This window comes from Melospiza georgiana, chromosome 3 (assembly GCF_028018845.1).
Source record: "Melospiza georgiana isolate bMelGeo1 chromosome 3, bMelGeo1.pri, whole genome shotgun sequence".
Classification (NCBI taxonomy): Eukaryota; Metazoa; Chordata; class Aves; order Passeriformes; family Passerellidae; genus Melospiza; species Melospiza georgiana.
In genome coordinates, this window is record NC_080432.1 from 113,149,269 (window position 1) to 113,170,380 (window position 21,112).

Genomic DNA, 21,112 nt, shown 5'->3' on the forward strand with positions numbered 1-21,112 from the left:
TGTGGCTCTGTAGCGCTTCTGCTCCCACGCAAATTATTATGAGCTTCCATCATTAAGCTGCAAAGGAGCTTCGCTGCAGGAGAGCGTCCAGCCCTGGCGGAGCCTTGCTGCGGGCCGAGCCCTGTGTTCCTGGCCGGGGCGGGGCCCGGGGCCGTGTCCCGCTGGCCGGCCGGAGGCGGTGCGGCCCTCTGGGCGCTGCCCGCCCGCGCTCCGCGGCCGCTCGGTGTCGCCCTCGCAGCGGCCACAGCGGCGGCGGCGCCTCCCCCGGGGCAGCCCCGAGCCCGGCCCGGCGGCGGAGGCGCCGCTGGAGGGGCAGAGCGGAGCGCGGCGCGGCGGGAGCGGCGCCCGGGAGCGGCAGCGCAGGTGAGCCCCGCCGGGCTCCGCGTGTGGCTGCGGGGCCGGGGGCCGGGGGGCCCGGGCGGGGCGGGGGTGCTGCCGGCCCGGCCGCACAGGTGATGGCGGAGGTGGTGGCGGGGCCGCAGCTGGGCACGACCGCGGCGAGGGCAGTGTCCCGGAGCGGAGTCGGGAAAGTGTTCCCGTATTCCAGCCCCGAGAGGGACCCCCCCCGTCCGGCAGGTCGGACCCTCCGGGATGCCGCGCACGTACAGCAGCCTGTGTCGATGTAGGGGCTCGCTTGCGGGTTTGGGGGTGAAAATGAGGAGAAGTAACGCTCTTGTTCCAACTTTTAAGGCCGCGTCTGATGAGAAATGGAAATCTGGCTCCAAGTCATCCTTCCTGTTGTTGACATCACCTGAAAACTCCGCTGGAAATATTTCCACTAGTTTGCTGCAAACATCGCCTCCCCCCGAGGTCTCAACACCTTGTGAGTACACACTGGCTGCTTGTTGAGCTCTGCTTGTGGAAATCCATGGCTACAGCGTGTCATTGTTCTGCAGTGTTCTTTTTATTGCAAGCATTAATAAAGAGCTTATCGTGCCCTGGGGTGTTGTGTGTATTACAGCATGGGCTGTAGAGAGCGCTCTGTTTTTTTAAAAAGGCATAACCAATATCTTCATGTTTTTATAATTATATGTGAAGCGATTATTTGGATTTCTGCTTGGTATTTCTGCAATGCACATGACCAAAAGGACATGTTGTCTGCTAGTGATATATTTTGTTCACAGGGAAAACACTGAGAGAGTTAGAAAGTAGCTTGCTGGTAGGTGGATCTTTGCCCCATGAGTTGTTTAAATGAACTTAGAATGTCCTACCAATGTTAAAGGAGTAATTGGGAAGATCAGTAAGTCCACCTCTGTCCAAACACAGAAAAATGTAACCATGTCTTAACTCTTATGCAGCATTGGTTAGGCATGGATCAGATCCCCTGGTAGGACTGTTCGAGTCTATGGGTTGGTCTGAGGAGAATGTTATTTACTTTCTTTCAAGGTGATGTGTCAGGCTGTGCAGCTAGTTTTATAACAACTTATTTTGGCAGGCTCAAGTTTCAGGTATTGTGTAATCTTCATTCTCCAGATAGCTGGAAAACAAAGTGTTTCTGGAGATGTGTGATTACTTGTAAGATCTGCAGTTGCATTGCAGACCACAAGACATGGTATAATGACTCTCCCTCAGAACTTCCTAACAATTTCTGAGCAGAAAATACTCAAAAATAGTTAAATACACTGCATGTAGCAAAACCTGCAGTTGGATGGCTACATAAAGTACTTACTTGCCTGGTATGTAGATGATGTATGCCTGTTTATCTGTGAGGACCTATCTGCAAGGGTAAATGGGAATTGTGCAGCAGCAGTAGTAATGTCACTGCTTTTCTCTCTGTTTTTTTGTTTTGGTTTGGTTGTTATGTTTTGGTTGGGGTTTTTTTTGTTTGAAAATAAACAAAAAAAAAATTAAAAAGGAGTTTTATGGTAGTATTCAGCTGGGAAGTTTTTACTTTCCCTTGCTACTTAATATTTACCCAGACAGTGCTACCAACCTCATACAGGAGACTGGCTTTGAACACAAGAAATGAAATAACCAGTAAATGATTGGCAAAAATACAGTGGAAACCTCCTGATCATGCAGGTGTTTTCCTTCAAGATTTTTTCACAGAGGTCCTTTCATTTTTGAGGAACAGAAATTGTGAGAAGTTGTCTGTGCTAGTGGGGCTCCCGTGTTAGCTGATCTGATGTGGTGGCAGCACCAGGCTCAGCCTCTTGCCCTGTCACAGGTGGCATGTTCTGGAGTTCAGATTATCACACTTAGCATGTTCTTGGACTAGATGAGATGAATGATACCTGAGTAAATCAGGTGCTTGTAGGGTGTGGTGGTGAGCAATTGAGCCTCAAGCTGCATTTCCCCATGTGTCTTAGCTTCACCTCTGTTTGACTTTGCCAGTGAGTCATGTGATGAAAATGAAAAAGACCTCGCTGTCCTTTACTCACTAAATCTGTGTAACAGGATGAACAATGCTTATTGGTTTGGATAGGTGGTGTACCAATGAACATTTTTAAAGCACTTTCAGGTTCTTAAATTAATTATACTGACAACTGTATTTATTCTCATTAGTTTCAGATGTGCACTTTCTCTTTTTCCCTCAACAGTTAGGACTTTGGATGAACTGGCAGAGAACTCACAGTTGTATCTTTTTTTAGAGCTGTATCAGTACAACAGGTCCCTGGTGGAAGTATTTTATTTAAAACCACAAATGAGGTGCCATATTTTATTAGCAAGATTGATATAGGGATATATTTGTCAAAGACATAAATTGATTGGAATTGCTTTGGGTAAATAAAAATTTGAAATGAGTATTTTTAGTTCCTTTTGTTTATTCAGGAACTAAATATGTGACTTAAATGATCCAGCCAAAAATACAAGGTGCAGAACTGCACTTCAGAAAGACCTTAATTCATAACAGCAAGGGGCTAATTTTCTTCCTTGCCTCATATCCAGCTATTTTGATCCCAAAAATCTCCAGAATAGCTTCTGAAGTACAATACTAGAAATATTCTTGCATACCATTGCTAACTTGTGAACCATTTAGGAATAGCTTAGTTATTTCTCGCTTGGCTACTCCACTCCCTGTTAGCAGGTGCTGATGGAGAATAGTTTGTTACAGTTCATTGACAGCAGTTGTGAGAACAGTGAAATCCTGAAATACCCCATGTCTTGCTGTGACCTGTCACTGAATTATGTGCACTGGTCTCTTTCCTTTTGTTTGTATTTGGTTTATCTCATGCTGCCATTCAGAAGACTGTTGGATTTGTGAAGGCAGGCGTTCCAAATTTTGGAAGAGTCAGAATAAATATGCGGACTCCTTGCTAATTTGTTGCATAGCTTTCAAACACATGAATGTTGGGATGTTCCCTGTGCCTGGGATGTTCTCTGTGTGTTGCTTCCTTTGGCAGGTTGTGCATGTGCAATGATGCTTTGTATTCAAAGCTGCTGGTTTGGCCAGACAGGTATTTTTCTTGTTTTCTAGAAAATACTGAGGTCGAGTTGGAAACGTGAAGGTGTTGAGAGTGAAGCAGGAAGGATACTGTTGGTGTGCAGTAGTTTGATACCAAGGTCAAGAATGCTATCAAAAAAAACCAATGATGAAATGAGTGTCAATTTAGGACACATTTTTAGAGGTGTGTGATAAATGAAGCATTAAGGCTGCATGGGACTTTGAGGCTAAAAGCAATCTAGTTTATTACCACTAATAGTTAGTTGGGTGTATCCTGTTGCCATAAATCAATCCCCATTGGATGGCCTAATGGATACAGTACAACAGCTTGAATTCTAGCATTATCCAGATGGAGAGAGGTTGTCTTGGTAGCCTCAGTGATGTACTTCTGGAATACCAAATGCACAGGTAACTCATGGTACAATGCAGGGCTGTAGATTGCTGGCTTGCTCTTGCACTGTTTTACTTTTGATCTTTTGGCAGAGATCCTGCTATGTGTGAAATGTAATTAAAGGTTTTTGGAATGAACAGGAAGACGCTTCCTTCCAGCCAGCACTCGTGTCTTCCTGGTGTCTCCTCTGTGGCTCTCTCCTTCCCACAACCCACACCCACTGCTGCTCCTCCCAGCCATAGGGCATCTCAGCCAAGCCACAGCCATGGCGGGGAACCTGGCTGTGATTAGGGATGGGATTTGGGCACATCTGTGGCAAGTGGTGGATGGGAGTATCTGGTGTGGCTGCCAGCCAGATGGAGCATACTGGGGCTGCAGGGTATCTGGGGTGTGATGTGCTGAGCACAGGTACCGTAGGGGGATTGCCGTAATCCTGAAGAAAAATTGATATACTCCTATGCCAGAAAAGTCTAGGCTTTTTAATGTCATGATCAAAAGCATTTTTGGAGTACTCTTCAAATCATTAAATCATGCCTCCTTCAAATCCTGGATTTAAACAAGCTTCTTCTAACAGCCTATGCCTTCCTCCCTCTCTCATGATTTGCTACCTTCCCCACCTAAACACCACCCACTTTGAGAAGTGGCCACTGAAGATACAGGTTTTGTGTGCATGTCTTGGCATGCTGTTGGACGAAAGCATTTTCATTTGCATTATGGAAAATGCATTTGGAATCGATGGAAGTGAGTTCCTTAAGGGTGTGCATCTTCATTGTGTCTGCATTGCAGTGGGATAATTCCTTTTCCAGTTTGACATGCCAATTGCTTTAAGCCAGTCAGGAATATTTTCTGTTGGTTTTAACAGCATCTGCAATGTGACATCTTAGGAAGATCTGTTGCTAGGTCTATTTATATTGTACCAATACACTTCTGAGTTAAAGTGCCCTAAATTGTCTCAGTTGGGTCAGTCACTGAGGGAAAGTGCCATGAATGTATGGTAATTATATATGAGCTTAATATTTGAGTAACATTTTAATAGTGGTCACAGTGAATCATTTTAGGTATGATTTACTTCTGCTCAGAGTTTGATGTCTGTGCAACAGATGCAGAAATTGCAGCTGGTGCAGAGTCTTGGGCAGGATGTGATCTTTTCACTGTTATCATTACTGCTGCAAATAATTGCACTAATAACTGCCAGGCAGATCCGTTCCTAACTTGGTATTTAGCATTTTGTAAAGCTTACATATGAGTAATTTTCCTTTATTTTCTGTCTGAGCACTTTTGGGACTTGACTTTGTCTGGCTGAAGTCTTTCAAGAGTATTATGGGATGGAGGGAAATGGGGGGGTGTCTTTCTTCTGGCTGCAAAATTATCTGCCTGACATCTACAGTTTTTCATTGATGTTATTGTTTTGGTTTGAATCCAGATTTTAAAAGTGCAGCATTTTCTTATCAGTTTGTTTTTTCCTGACTTTGCAACAGCTCCTGAATTCTTGCAAATATATGGTGGTGTTTTTTCACAGCTTCTGGGTAAAATCCAACTATACTCTTTCAATGTGCTCTTTTTTATTTCTAAGTTTATGGTGATTTTTAATGGTTATTTTTAATGGTGTAAATATTGCTATGAATGGCAGACTCAGGTGTGGAGTAAGCTTAAACATGAGTTTGAAGTATAGTATTTTCTTAATGAACAGTCTGCTACCAAGTTGGATTCCCTTCCTTCCTTGTAAGACTACACTTAATCAGTTTGGAGAAGACAGGTTTTAAGAAATCCTGACCTGGCATGCACTGGGTGAGGCTGTCATCCATTTCACTTATTCCCTGGTGTCTTGACAGACAAGTGGAGGTGCCCCTGCAGGTGAGCAGCTTCACTGCCAGCATGCCTGATAAAGCAGAACTGGATTTGGGGATGAGTGAGGACAGCTCAGTAAAAAGATGGTGTTGATCTTGGCTGCCTTAGTTGCTGCTAGCCTCAAAATAAGCAGGATCAAATTTAATTTATTTAAATTCTAGTAATGTAAAGAGTTTTCAAAAACTTACCGAGTGACATAGATGCTTTTGACATAGGTGGAATAACAGAGTGCCTTGCATCAGCTGCTTCTCTGTGTGACCTTTTTTAACAAATCATTCTTTGGTTGAAGACAGTGAGAGGTGGATATCTCTTGCTGACTAGGGCAGGACTGTCTGTCTGGGGAGAATTCCTTCAGCTCTTCCATCTCTGTGGCCAGGCTGCAGGAATGATGAGCCTGCTTTGCAGGTGTGGGTGAATGGTGTCGTGGTCAGCCTCACCAATTCTCATCTCTAGCTTGGCTGTGTTTCATTTACAGGGAGAGATGACACATATTCTCTTTAATGCCTTTCACTCCTGTAGGGCATCTACATCAGTGACTCTGATGAGGGAAACTGAGGAGGGAACATGAGTGAATGGGAAACAGCCTGAGAAAATCAGAGAGGGAAGACAACAAATGACAAACATAGCTTGAAAGTTGCTATTTGATAAGACGAGTTATTTCTTCTCACTTGTTTTTGAGCTTGAAATATGCTGGTCTGACCTGATGTCTTCTAGTATTTCTCCAACCTGATTTTCTTCTACTTAATTATCCTACCTTTGGTTGTCTTATGTTCTCCTTCCTGGAAACTTTTCTAGTTTTGCTAAACCTTTTTAAAGATGAGAAGGCCAGACTGACAACTTCTAAGATGCAATTGAATTTCTTAGATGATTGAATAAAGGTGAGATTGGTTGTACTCACTGCAGTAATTTTTAGCACCCTTCCTGCTTTTTAACTGTGCTGATGCTTTCAGAAGACCCGTCCACCGTCAATCCAGGATTTCATTCCTGAATCATCCCAAGCCCATCATTATGCATATGAAGTTGAGGATTTTTTCCCCAGCCCAAATACCAGACTGTGTTTATATGGTATTTGAATCTACCAGCCATTTTTAACAGTTGTAATCTTTCCCTGTCCCCTTGTGATTCATTAGTGGGTGTAATGAACACAATATATGCTCAATGCAGATGGCTCTGGGGCTGCAGGCTCAGTGTCCTTCTCTTGGGAACACTGACCTTGTAGTGTTTATTTCCTGTCTCACTGGTTCTCTGTACAGATGAGGACTTTTCCTGTTCTCCCATGACTGCCTAGCTTTTATAATACTGGGACTTTTTTTGTGTTTGTTTGTTTTATTTTTTTTTTCCTTTTAAGCAGCCGCCTTTCCTTTGGAGGGAATCTTTGGGGATTGGACATGAGTTATTGGGAAATAACTTCACATCAGTGCAAGTGTGGTAACAGGCTATGTGTATGCTCACCACAAATGTGAAGTAGCTTAGTTTAAACATCTGTCTTGTGCCCAAATAATCAACATTCGGCTCCATCTATTCTACATTGCAGTCACATCCCAGCTTGCTTCATAAAATTTTAAGTTTCAGTATTCTGTTTGGGATTTAGTTTTGGTTAAAGAGAACCCTGTGTGTATTACAGTAACTCACTTCTGCTTCTCATTCTTCCTACTTGTCAGAACAGGTTGACTGTTTCTATATTTAGCTCTGCTTTGTTTATTCATCCTTTCTCAATAAGAATTTTACACTTTGTTTACCAGGAAGCAAGATGGGTCCCAATGGGAAAGTGAATGGCAGAATTAAAAGGGTGGTATGAATACTTGCCCTAAGAAGCATGCCATATCAACAAATCAAAGCAGAATTTGCAGGCATAAGCTCTGGTCCTTGCCAGAGTCTCTTAACTGAAAAAAGCCCTATATATTTTAAGAAATTAATCCCAGATTCATTATCTCCATACAAGAGTATTTTAGGTTGAAAAAAACAAACTCAATTTTTTTCTGCCTCCTTTCTGTTCCCCTTATCTCTACCCATCAACATGTGGTTGAGAAGTTTAAAAGCAAACTTCTGGATTCCATATTCTTTCAGAGAATTTAGTCTTTCATGTCTATAACTGCAGACATACAAATGAGGAGGATGCTGCTGCTTCATTTACTAGAACTGTGCCAGTTTTTCTTCTTTTTGTTTGTAATCCTGAAAGTAGGATACATGTTATGGAAGACAGAATCATATTCAAAGCTTGCAGAACTTGGATACATGCATTTACAGCTTTTAAGAATGACTTTTTTGAAAAGTTGTAATAATATGAATTAGCTTACATACCATATGTGGGTTTGTACATGGAGCAAATGTCTGCATATACTTACATGGGGTGAGCTGGTTTTGGTGAGCAGACGCACCAAGAAAACAGGTAAGGGTGCATTCAGAAGAACTGAGCACAGCACTCGAAAGGAAAAAACAAACCAACATTTTAAAGGTTTATTTGTTCTCCTCACAATTTGAAATTAAGACTCTCTCCTTGACTAGGCTGAAATAAGTGTTGAGCTACTCAGGAGCTGTGGTTTAAAGCTAGTTTTGTCTGGGACCCATTCTCAGCCTTTCCCAGACATGGAATAAAGAGTGTCAGTGAAACTGAGAACTTGCTGTGTTTCAGTCCTGTGTAACTCTCGTGAAACACAGGATACTCTGCCTTAGCAGAAAAAGCACTAAATGTGCTTTTCAAGTAAGCTAAGCCAGGGAAGGTTATCAGAGGAGAGTGACACTATGATGGAATTTCTCAGAACATTAGTAAATATGTGCTACAGTGTTTCACACTAAGGTGAAGGATTTTTCTGTCTTTCTAGGGAGCTGTATACTTGTCATCTGCCCCAAAGGACTGAGATTTTGGAAAGCATTAACTGTATAGGCAGTGTCTTAGTTTGATGGTCATTAATAAAGTCACATTGTAAGTTTTAATACAGCAGCAAGCGTGTGTTGTATGTCTGTCCTTTTTGCCTGTAAAAAGCATAAAACTGACCTTCAGTTGATCAGTTGTCATTATTCAAATTTTGAGAATGAGTATCCACTTTTCTGCTAACAGAAGTTTTTCATGGTTTGTCTGTGTTAAGCTTAGCTCAAAATACATATGGTGTTTCAGGGAAAACAGAGTCAGGCAAAGTGCAATGCAAAAGTTAGCAGATTTTAGCAAGTACCATTTGAAAATCACTTCCCTTATGCTCCACAAGTGGGATTTTCAGGCCTTGCTTGATTAAGGATCAAGAATAAAGTGATACTGAAATAATGACTTTTTAAAAAATTCTCATGATTTGTACTCAAATAACAGTATGGTCCACAGAGAGGTAATTATCAACAAATTGTTTGCAGCAAAATTATAATTAATTTAGTGTATTACATCTTAGAAGGGTAGAACTGAAAAACAAAACCTTCAAGTAGTTTTTGCATTATTAGATAGTTTAAAGATGGGTGCTTATTATCCTGTTCTTTTAAAATTTTATGTTGTATTTTGTATCAGTAATACTGGATCAAAACCTGATTTCCCTGCTTCTGTGGCTGATCTCATTCAGTTCCATGACTGTTTATGTGAATAAGACTCAAAGAATGTGGCTTTGTATGAAAAATATCCTCCCAGAGGGAGTTGTAGTAGGCTCACACTTAATATAAAGGGAAAAAAGACAGAAGTGAATGTTTACGTTTCATTGTCTTGTTGTACAATGATTTTCAGTGAAGTTTCATATTCCGTGAAATTAAATCTGTAGCCAAGATAATATGATATTGGACAATTTTTATAATTCAGCATGCAGGTCTGTGCTGTTGAAACAAAAGGCTGAGTGTTTTTAGGTGCAGATAGCCTGACTAAAAGAACATGTTGCCAAAGAAGTTGCAGTGCATTTTTGATAATGTTGAGCAGAGAGATAATTGTGAACTCTGCATGGTGTGTTACAGTCATGGGAGTAGTTAACAAGATAAAGAAAATCTCAGCTTTCTCTCTGTTTACAAAACTGGCCTTTCTGGAAGGACTGGAAAACAAGAATACAAATATATGATCTGCTTGCATTCTCTTTCTACCCCTCCTTTTTGCCTCCCTGTCTTGAGCCAAAAATGGAAGACAAACTGTAGGAAAACAGCACGAGAGTCAGTTGTCCTTTCCCTTAGTTTTCTATCCCTGTTTTATACCTCACTGGGAGCTGGTGGTTGTGTGGCACCTGCAGCTCCCCTGGGTAGGTGTGATTCAGTCCTGTGGTGCCAGGGGAGAGCAGAACTCCGCTGGTAACTCCTTACTCACACTGCAGAACCAGCAAATCCAGAGATGGAGCAGCACAGCTCAGGAGTGAAGTTTGGTCCTGTCTGCCCTGAGACACCAATGTGTGCTTCTACCCCATTAGGCCACTCCTGTGATTGTAAGGTAAAGAAGATGTCCTTGTCCTTTTTACCATTTAATTTTCCCATTTTCTCTTCCTTCTGTGCCTTTTCTAAAAGCTCTGCATTGTTCCCCAATTTCATCTTCCCCTCTCTTTTGTCCTAGTACTTTCGTACCATTGATAACAGAATCATCTGATTTTCTTTGATCTGTTTCTCATCTCCTGCAAATCTCCTGTTGTTTTGCTAGTTGTGCTCCTAACAGTGGTTAGTAAGTGCTGAGTCAACACTTAGAACCCAAAAGAGATGTGAATAGAGCAAAAGGTTTTTTGACAATCCTTTAAGAAAGAATTTGTGAATGGAAAAGGATATGTGTCCCTCTTCCATACCTTTCCAGGCCATCTTTATAGATCAGTTTGATGGTCATGACACATCTTCCAAGGCTATTTAAAGGCTTTATGTTGAGTATTTTCTTCCTCATCCTATCCTCTGACCTTTATCTGTCTCAATTGCAATCTTATTTTTTCTGCTTTCACTTCAGCTCTAGTATTGTTTTGGGTCTTGGGGCATGTTTCCATCTCTGACTGCTTTCAACTCTCTCAGTTCCAATATCAGTAGCTTATGGGCTTTTCTGGTTGTCTTCTACCTTTGCGAGGCTTCCAGTCCTTATCAGCGTGCTGATTTTTTGATAACAACTGACCACTGTGTTCCTTGGTAGGAGTGATGGTTAAGGAATATCTATTTCTGTCTTACTGGACAGGAACTGCCACCTTCTTGAGACTTTTATTGTGTTTTTCCTGTATGTTGTACAAGTGAAAATGGAATCTCTTTCAAAAGGGTGTCCTCAAATGTAAGAGGTGCAGGGGTGCTGAGCTTCATAAGGGTAGGGAAGGAGATGGCCATGAGGAAAATCCTGTATGTTTCTGGGAAGATAGTCCAGGAATATGATGTCCCTCTAGCATGATCTGCTCTTCTCTGTTTCTCTGTCATCAGGTTTGGGATTTTTTTGCTTCTTATTTTCTTTGCTCTTTAGGACGTGGGCAACCTTTGTGGGTAGATAATGTAAAATGTTCTCCATGTCTTAACAATCTTGAACGAGCTGGCCTCTTGTAAAGTATGAAGGAGACTCTCAGATATGCTGAGATTTCAGAATATTCATTAACTATAAAGCAGATACACTGACCTGCATGATCCTTTTCAGTACTCAGAATAGACCAAAGCATCTATTTTGACTGAAGACTTAAAGAGAATGAAATGAGTGCAACAAGTAGCATCATCCTCCATGGTTCCTGATAGTGGCTGACCAAGGAGGTGCTTGTACTAAGGGATCCTGACTTTACCAAGGTGCTGTAGGTAAGCCCATGTAGTAACACATTTCCAGGTTTTCCTTTCTTTCAGGCTGTGGGAAATATCAACAAGCATCAAGAGGCTGAGTGTCTTTAAAGCCAGTTTCGGTTCCTAGAGATGGCTTCTATTGCAGGACTACTCCTTGGGGTTCCTGCAGTGCCTGTGAGCACCCAGGGGAAAGGAGGGGGATCAGGGGGCAGTGTGGGGGAGTGAGGGTCATTTGTGTTCATTTTGCACTCTCAGCTCTCCATACCTGACACAAGTACAAATATTTCTGGATTGTGAGCCTGTGACTTCTTGTGTGCAGCCATGAGGGCAGAGTCTTCCCTGGGAGCTGAGGTTCTGTCCTACAGGAGGAGAAGCTTTCAAGAAATGCAGTCTCTGTAGCATAGTTTCTTGAAACACCTAAAATTATATTAGTGGTGATCCTTTGAATCTGTACACAGAGCCTGCTGGTGTGGGAGATTTTTATTTTACCTGGTTGGGTGTTGCATTTCAGTGCAGCAGATGGCATGTGTGTGACAAGTGCCCTTTGGTAAGAGAGTAAACACAGCAAGAAATACCCCCCAAACCCCTGGCATTTTCTTAGGCCTTTTATAACATCAAAGCACTCTTGTGCAATGCTTATTTCAGTCACCTGATGCAAGAGCCAAGGTTTTGTGATAGCTGCTTTCTTCTGTTGTTCCTGTGTTAGTACAGCTGGCAAGATTCTCAAGATACAGGGAAGAGCAATGTGATATTCAAGGTGAGATGTGTTAATTGAGCCATAGCCTGAGCTGAGAGAGATTAACTTCAGTTTCTTGTCCTGGAAGTATTTTGTGTTGATGCATAGGTTTTTAAAATTAGCTGAGATCCTAGTTTGCAATATAAGTAGCATAGGATGGAAGCATGGTTTTGTTTATTTTGGGCTTGGTGGGGAGGCATTCCTTGCGAATCAAATGCTGAGTTGGGACTCTTGCTCTGCATGGCTTGCACAGAACAAATGAAGGAGGACATTTGGGATCTGGGCTGTTCAGTTGGGTTGGAACAAAAGAGCCCTGAGGTAGGGAATCACTTTTGTTATCTGACTGAGATTCCCACCAGTGAACTTCTGCATGGAGTGGGGAAGAGTCTTCTGCAGAACTTGCAAAGAATTTAGCAATAATAAAGATAACACAGAGGGTGCCCACAACCCACTGAGAGATCCTTCAGCTCCATATCTGCCAGTGGTCCAGGCAAGAGGATCAGAATTTTCATTGTTTTGTTTGCATGACCTGTTTGGAGATTACTCACAAACATCACCTCTACAGATAAAACTGTGAAGGGCAGCTTGACCTTGTATTACAACTTTATAGAGGAATTTAGATTACTTTTTGCAGATACTGTTTCTTATGGTGGCCTTCCTTCCAGAAGAACTTAGGTAAAGTCTGTGTCTGTGTGGTATCAAACTGTCTCTGACTAATGATAATGGTGAGTGCATTAAACATCAAAGCCTTATTTCTGTTGGGAATCAAGTCCCTAGTCTGGTCCCCCAAGCCCAGAACCTGCTTTATTGGTATGGCACATCCCTTTGGCCAGCTCAGGTCAGCTGTCCTGGCCATGCTCCCTCCTGGCTTCCTGTGCCCTCCTCACTGGCAGAGCAGGAGACCCTGAAAGGGGCTGGACTCAGGGCAAGCACTGCTGAGCCACATCTGAAACATCAGCGTGTGACCAGCGTTGTTCTCACACTAAAGCCAAAACACAGCACTGAACCAGCTACTAAGAAAATTTGCTCTATCCCAGCTAAGACCAGGACAAGGAGAAGGTGTAACAGGAGCGGGCAGGGTGTGAAATGGACTGGTGCAGCTGAAGGCTTTGTGCAGATACTTCTTCAGACCAATATTATTCAAACCAATGCCAGGACTGTCTTCAGACTGTGTTTACATAAACTAAACTTACTCTTGAATTCTCATTTTGTAGTGTCTGAATCAGCAAATATGTCCTACTACTGTATTCAGCCCAGTATGTTTTAATGAAACAAAGTCTTGTACCAAAACTGCTGCTGTCATTATTGTGCAGTTTTTGTCCCAGCTTTTCTCAAGTGTAACTTTCTGTCCCAGCTTTTCTCAAGTGTAACTCTCATTCTTTCCCCAAAATCTAAAATTGTGAAAGTCTTACTGGCCTGCCACCACATGTCTTCAAAGAACCCAAGGGCATTTTGAATGAGAATTGCTTTAGAATTCCTGGCTTGATTTATGAGGTAAAGAAAAAAATAATCACAGAAACATTATCCTCTAACCTGTTAAAATTTTTTTTCTTCAGCTTTATGGTGATAACAGCTTAACTTTTTGCAAATGGAATAACCAATGTTTACCTGTTTTCCACTTAGAAATATAGACTGTCTTTGCTTAAATGTAAGACAGCTTGAGAGAAAGGGAAATGGAATTGTAAAGGACTAGAGGTCTTTGCTCTAAATTGTGGAATAAATAGACATTCAGGGCCTCAGAATTGGATGTTGGCTGAATATTTTTCCCATAACTTGTCTTTGAGAAATAAAACTGAAAATTTTTTAGCAGTTTACTGTACTTTTCTAAGGAGGTTTTTGTAACTTGCACAAAGTGAGACAAACATGGCAGCAGGTTTTCGCTTTTGGTTTCCTCTCATCAGCCCACCAGTGTTAATGTATGCACTTTCTTCTTTCTTTTGATCAAGACTACATGACAGCCACAGAAATAAAGCAAGTACAATCATTCTGCACTATTTATATTTATGCATTCATAATCATAATTCATAAGCATGTTCACAGATATAGAAATCCACTCCAGCCCATGCTGAGGTCACCAATTACAACAGGTGCCCTAAGTCTTATCAGCATCTTCACTGCCTTTCAGAAAGTGCCAAACCTGTTCTCATTTATGCTGTACTCAGCCACTAGATGTAATTTCTCACTATTCAGTAACACCTCCCTCTCCTTTCCCCCCCTCCAAAAAAAAAAAAAAAGCTTGACTCCCAGCATTCCTCTCATGTCTTACAAATATGTGTGAAAGTCTGTGGCAAGGAGCTGACTCTGTTCCTCCCCACTAGCCAGTCCTCTTCTGCTGCCCTGTATTCTTGTGTCTTCCAGAGCTTATTCCCGTAGTTCAGGTGCTGGAGGAGGTGTGCACCGTGCTTTTAAACACCCTTGAGTGCAAGTCCTGTGGAGCATTAGCATGGCAAAGTGGTGGGAGAGAGCACAGAGGCAAGGGTACTGCTGGATGTTTGGTTTTGGTTTTCCATGGCTTTTATTTAAAAAGGAAACTAAACGTGAAAAACTGTAAGAAGAGAATGCTGTGGTGTAAACCTTAAAGACGTCCTTGAGTGTTTGCTGCTGTGTGGGAGACGTGGCCCGTGTGGTGCCCAGGGCAGGGCTCTGGAGAGGTAAGAGCGCACTTTGTGTGGAAGCCATGACCTGGAACCCCGGAGCAGGCTCGCACCATCGGCAGAAACGCTCCACTGATTCCGGCAGTTCTGCTCTCTCTGTGATTTGCTTTGCAGCTTTACTGTTCATTAACTCCTCCTTGGTGTTACATTAATCCAGGGCAAACAAGTTCCTTGGGTTTCTTGTTGCACTCCCAAATAAATGCATTCATCAAAACTAGGATAACTTTCTGCACATACTTCGCTTTTACTGTGTTCTTTTGCATGCCCTGACACTGCACAGAAGTCTGAAAAATATATTTCAGGATTTTGGTTTCCTTGTTTTAATACCTATCTCTGTAAGTGCTATACTGAGGGGTTAGATTTCCAGGGAAGTTTATTTACACTGCACTAGCAATGATCAGTTCAAATGAGTTTAAATCCAAGGAATGAAAAATTATTATTATTATTATTATTATTATTATTATTATTATTATTATTATTATTATTATTATTATTATTATTATTATTATTATTATTATTATTATTATTATTATGATGTCCCTCGTGTGGTCCAGAGCAGAGCTGTGTCTGAAAATGCAGAGAAAGCATTTTTTGAGAGGAGACTGGCACTCTGTTGCAAAGGTTGCCCAGATGCCAGGTCTGGTACTCGAACGAGACATTTCTTGCCCATATTGGTTCTGCTGACTTTGTTTAAATCTCTTAATTGGTTTTTATAAGCTTTGAATCAGAGCAAGAAAGAGCAATATTCTTCTCATAAAAATGGTAGTAAAACCTCCTGCCACTTCTGAAGTGAATTTCTGTATATCCTCATCCCAGCAGGTCTGTCAGCAAACTAACATGGAGTCTAGCAAGGGAACTTGTCAAATAGGACTTTTCCTAACCAGATGAAAATAGAAATCTGTTGTTCTCGGTCTTCAAGCCTAGTTTATATAAGAACTCAGATGCCTTGTAAGAGGTCAGCTACAAGACTGTTGATGCAAAATCACAAGTATTGTTCTTGTGTGTAAACGGTTTGTCAACATTGCTGGAGGTACCAAAACAGAAAAAGTAGAAAGAAAACTGTACTCACCAAGGAGATAGTCCTACTCTGCTGATGCTTCTGACAGATGTTGTGCTGTGTAGGACAGGAGCAGGATCGATTTCAGATTCTTCATTTCTTTACCTTCTGCTGCTTCCTGCTGAACTACCCTTTTTTTTCCCCCAGTAGCCTGAAACACATTCCAGAAATGTCTGTGTGAGATGGAAGGGTAAGAGTGCCAAGGCTGTTGATTAATAAGAGACTTTGTGATGAATCTTGTAAAATTGGACCTTTTCATTCAGAGAACAGTTCTCAATTACTGAGTCTTTTGTTGCCTTCTTTTGAATTGCCCGGGAGAGGAGGAGATGGTAGGTGTTGTCCTGCAACACTTCTCTCTAGCGTACCTGAATTACCAGAGGGGTGAATTGCTTTGACAGGGAGGGGGTGGGTAAGGGAAAATGCAGAGGAAGTTGACTCAGTTTGTTAAATCTGGAGATGCAGCAATCATATTACCTCACTTTTGAAACGACATCGTTTTGGGATATTTATATTTACATCAGAAGTTTGATTTTGAACTTGCTGATCCAAGTTGAGAGATGATAATGAAAACTTTCAGCTTTGAAATCACCACTTTTTAAACAAACGATGTTCAGGTCTTACTGACACCCAGTTCCTTGGAATAAATCCGTAACATTAAATTTTTTGCTATTCTAAACTGTTTTGCAACAGTGTTATTATACTAAGATTTCGTTTATTTGTTTACTAGTTGATACTTTGTTGGAGCTTCATACAAGGAGAATTTGGATTGCATGTATATTTTATCCAGGCTATGTCAGAATCCCAAACATACATTTTTTTCCTGCATAGGGTTTTCCTGCAGTAACAGCTGGAGCACTGTGGTGGTTTCTATCTTAACAAGGCGGTGTGCAGTGTGTGGTCAGGGCTGCAGCAGCTGTGTCCCTGGAGTGCACCTTGGAGAAGTTAAGCTTCATGCCTCAAATGGGAGTATCTGATTGCTAACAGGCAATAGCAATATGTACACTTAGATGTGTGAGCTGTCACTTCAAGAAGGGGCACTTGATGCCATGGAGGAGCTGCCTTCTAGTTCAGCAGGAGTCCTTGCTTGTGAAAGCTTGTGGCTAACAGAATTGAGTCTCACAGACTTGTCTCCAAACCCTTGGTTCTTCATTAGGTCTGACAGGGTGTCATACACATCTTTGAAATTAATCAATTATTTGAAATTCCTGTGATGCTTCTTAACTTAAACACCTTGAGAGAGTGAGAGAGAGAGTGCCTTTAAATAGTTTCATATTTTCCTGTGTAATTATTGTAGGAGCTCCCGTTGTTTCCATTTGCAGTGTTTCCTTCTCTCCCAAGCTGAGGTGGGCAGCTCTGCTGCAGCAAACACTGTAGCATCCTTTCAGCATTGCTGCCAGAGCCATCAGTTTCCAGCTTCAAGGGAGCTGCCCTGTCTCCACAGATCCTTCCAGCTTTTTGTGTTGGCTGTGGTGCATTGGCTTGGCAGCCACTCTTGTCTGGGAGAGCTTTTTAGAAACTCCCATGCTTATTTTTATATGGAAATCTTCTGGACAAAATCTCTAACTCAGGAGGTAGGCAGCTGCTTTCCACGCTCCACCACATTCTGTGTTTCATTTCTTTGTTGTGTACAAGGGCTTTGGCTGGGAAGGCTGTGCTCCCTCTCTGTGCTGCTTGTTCTTCTGAGCAGTGGCAGCGGCCAGCATCCCTTCAGATCTCAGGGGAGACCTCAGAATGCAGTGGCAAACACCCAAATCTCTTCAGTGCTGGGGCAGTGCCCTGGCAGGGGGCTTGTTGAGGAGCACTGCAAGATACCTGGACAGGGCTACTTCTCTCCATCACCAGGCAGGAAAGGAGAGAAACCAGAAGTGGTTATAGGTTTCAAGAGCAAGGAGCCTCTTCTCCCCGTGCCTGTGAAGGAAGCACCCTGACAGCCCATGCCACCTGCTGCACCTGATGCAGAGCTGCACTGGTGGCTCTTCCCTTCTCCCTGCAGCCTGAGATGTCAGATGGCCTCTTTGCTCTCTCCCTGATGGCTTTGTTGTGGCAGGGCACCCCAAGAACACAGCTCTTCAGTCCTTCTGAAGAGCTTCCCACATTTATAGGGATAGGGCAGGCCTGCCAGACTCACACAGCACAGAGGAGTGAGTGGTATATGATGAACTTGCTCCTGATTTCTAATATGAAACCTTGCTCACTGATGTAGGGGGAAAAGACAAGCACATGCCTCTTTTAAAAATGCTTTCTGTGACCAGTTTTTTCCTCCACCCTGCAAAAAATGGTATTGAGGGCATAAATAATTTTTAAGGGAATGAGTCCTGTCATAAACCAACATTGCTGCTTTTGCCCACCTAAGAAAATTCGCTGTGGAGTCTGTTCTTCTAGCTGGGGAGCTCAGCACTGGCCTCTTGGGAAGCAGATAGATAGACTCCTGCAGAAAATAGAGCTGTAGACATATGGTTCCCTGCAAGTGTGCTGAGATACCCTTTTCTTTTGTGCCAGCAGGTGACAGTGTCCCCTCCCAGCAAAGGGACTTTGTCAGTCGTCTTAACTCTTTAACATTACTGTAGAAGTGAGGCTCTGTTCTTAAGGCAAGATGGAAAATCTGGTATCCTCAGTTTTTCTTAGGCATTTCCTAGGTTTTTTTTTATGGACTCATAGAAACTACTGATTTAAGTCAGAAAATACTGAATATTGTGAAAATTGCAATGTGCATTCGCCCAAGAAGATTTTTGGCTGTATGTTGCACTTTCTCCAGAAGGGTGGGGAATTTTCTGAAGATTTGGGTGTTTTGTTTTGTAAACCAAAAAACTGGGTTGTTGCCTAGTGTTGTTGCTACAGATCTCCAAGACGTAGCTCCAGGACTGAACGTGTTTTGCAGGATGTTTGCTCTCTCATCGCTGCCCTACTCTCTCTAACCCTAGCTTGCCACTTCCTCCTTCATTTAATGAGGACAGAGGGTTCTTTATTGTATGATAGTCAAAATGTAATATGATAGGGCTGCAGGAGAGCTGGTGCAATGGTACCAGGTGTTTGGTATTTTCTGTCTCAGGGAGATCTGCAGCTGCAAGAATGGCTTCTGTCTGACTCAGTCCTTATGCAGGAAGGGGAGGCGGGTTGGGAATTCTTTGCGGTGTGGCACCTTGTGTGCAGCCACAAGCCTTTCCAGGGGCTGCAAGTTGGGGTGGATTGTATTTCTCAACACATGAGAAAACCTCTGAGTTGGCAAACGAAATAGATGTGAAAACCCATACAGAATCTCCGAAAGATCCCATTTTAGATCACGTTTTTTCATGAGGGAAGTTAGGGGAGATCTGTTTTTGTATAAAGGCACTGGGGTTGTTCTGTCCCTGGCCTCTTCTGGAAGAAGCAGCTGAAGTTTCCTTATAGAATGTGCTTTTAGTTAGCTGGTTCTGATCATCTGCTGTAGATATTCCCACTGTTTCTGTTTTAACTTCTGTTGTGCTCCAAGTGAGCCAGCACATCCTACAGTATTGTCTTTCCTGATGGGCATACAAATAAAGCAGGACTGATAAATTGTTGTTTCAGAACTGCTTCTTGAAAGACACCTCCATCATTTTGTAGACAAATTCAATATCCAGAACATGCTTTCTTCCTTTTTGAACATATGTCTCAGGAAACATGTTATCCCATGTGCTATCCCATGAACACATTGTTCTTTGGAAGTACTGTTGACTGTGCTTATTAATGCATAGTGAAAAATCTCTTATAAAGAGAACTTGCATAGCCTGTATGGAAAAGTACCTTAATTCTCCTGTCTTTAAAGATTACTTTCATTTTGGAGCTTCTCTCCCAGCAACAGGTTTAAAATAAGACACTTATTTATAAGTTGTCTTGAACAATTAAGCCATTGAGGCAGTCTCAAAATGAGTCAATAGCAGTAGCAGCCTCCTGTTCTCTCAGAGAAGGATGTGTAACTTTTTCTTCTAGCTAAATTGTATATCAGAATTTAAAAAAGGCTTCTTGTAAATATTCCCTTGCTGAAGGAATGTTCAACCTGCCACTGCATCCAATTATATTCCCATATGAAACCATCCTTTGACCCACTAGTATCTTGCATTTTTTCTGGCAAGTAGAATACATGCAACATAAGCCCTGAAACTGAATTCATACTACAGTCATTGTGCAAATTAATTTATTTTAGAAGAGCAAAGTATTTCCATATTCTCCCAGTATATATGCTGATTAATATTTTCTAATCTCATTCATACCACATAATATTTGGGTTTGGAAGGGATGCCTGGGGAAGCTGCAGACTTTGCATGCTGCAACAGTGCATTCCAACCTGAAGGAAACTAAATCAGGTCCTCATACACCCTGCTTTCCTGATTGAAGATGAAACCACTTTTGGCTCAGTAGCTTTCAGCTGTACTGCTGGTCTCCCAACAGTAGCACACTGCTATCGATTTCATCCTGAGTAATCATTCCACAGCTGCCCTTACATCATTGCCATGTTTTTGTCCTTCGCCCTTGACTGAGCTTGTGAGCAATGAGCATCTGGTGAAGGTGATGACAATGATGAAAATGTAACCATTCAGAAAAAAAAAAAAAACGCAGCCAAGGATGTTTGCACCAAAAGGTTTGTGTTGGGTATTCAGCTTCATAGGTGAAGCAGTAAAATCTTGTCAGGAGGTCATTCATTTTGAGAGTAATTGGACAGGGCATTGCAAGTTTTCATCTCGTGTTATGAAGAGTGGTCATGCTGGTGAAAATTTCAAGCTAGTAAAAAGTCATTTCTTGATTTTTCTTTTAAAAAGAGATCAGCCAGGTCTGCAGCCTGTCCTGTGTGGTTTTTTTACCTACTGTATGCTGACATCATTTGGATCTAGCTGCTGCTGAAATAAAAGGCCATTTTACCACCTGTGTTCAACTGCTACCGTGAGCAGAAAGAGAGAAATATTTTGAATCCATCTCTTAGGATGAACTAAGTGCCAGGTTAGGAGGGCTGTTTGGACCCATGTGGGCACATGAGATCTGAATAATTGTCATAGTCTAGTTTCTTTTACAGCCCCTTAAGGCAAGTGTTTGTGGTTTGTGATTATTTGCTGTAAGATACAAATCAGAAATAATATGTACATTAAGATTTGGGGACCATTGCATTACTCTAGCGTAAGAAGAGAAAAAAGAGCCTGGGTAAATTTCCTCATGCTAAAGGAATTTCTTGCAACGCCTGTTATCTGCAGCATAGATGTCATGAAGCATTTTTAAAAGATACCTGTTGAAAGCGAATTGCTGAATTTCTCTTTTTAGTTGGTGGATCAGAAAGCCATTACCCTCTTGAACAGCTTTTGCTCCAGTATCCTGCATAGGCGTTCTGCTGAGCAGCGGAAGGCACAGGAGGAAGGAAGGTCAC

The 21,112-nt window shown here is 42.1% G+C and overlaps 1 protein-coding gene across 1 annotated transcript in view; it reads left to right on the forward strand.

The window, feature by feature from the left end:
* Positions 1-581: 581 nt before the first annotated feature.
* The window catches only part of ANKRD6 (ankyrin repeat domain 6), an 85,187-nt gene continuing 64,656 nt past the window's right edge, over positions 582-21,112 (forward strand). Inside the window, exons 1-2 of the mRNA XM_058020828.1 lie at positions 582-602; positions 691-823. The gene's annotated coding sequence lies outside the window, so the exon portion shown is untranslated. The remainder of the gene's footprint in view (positions 603-690; positions 824-21,112) is intronic.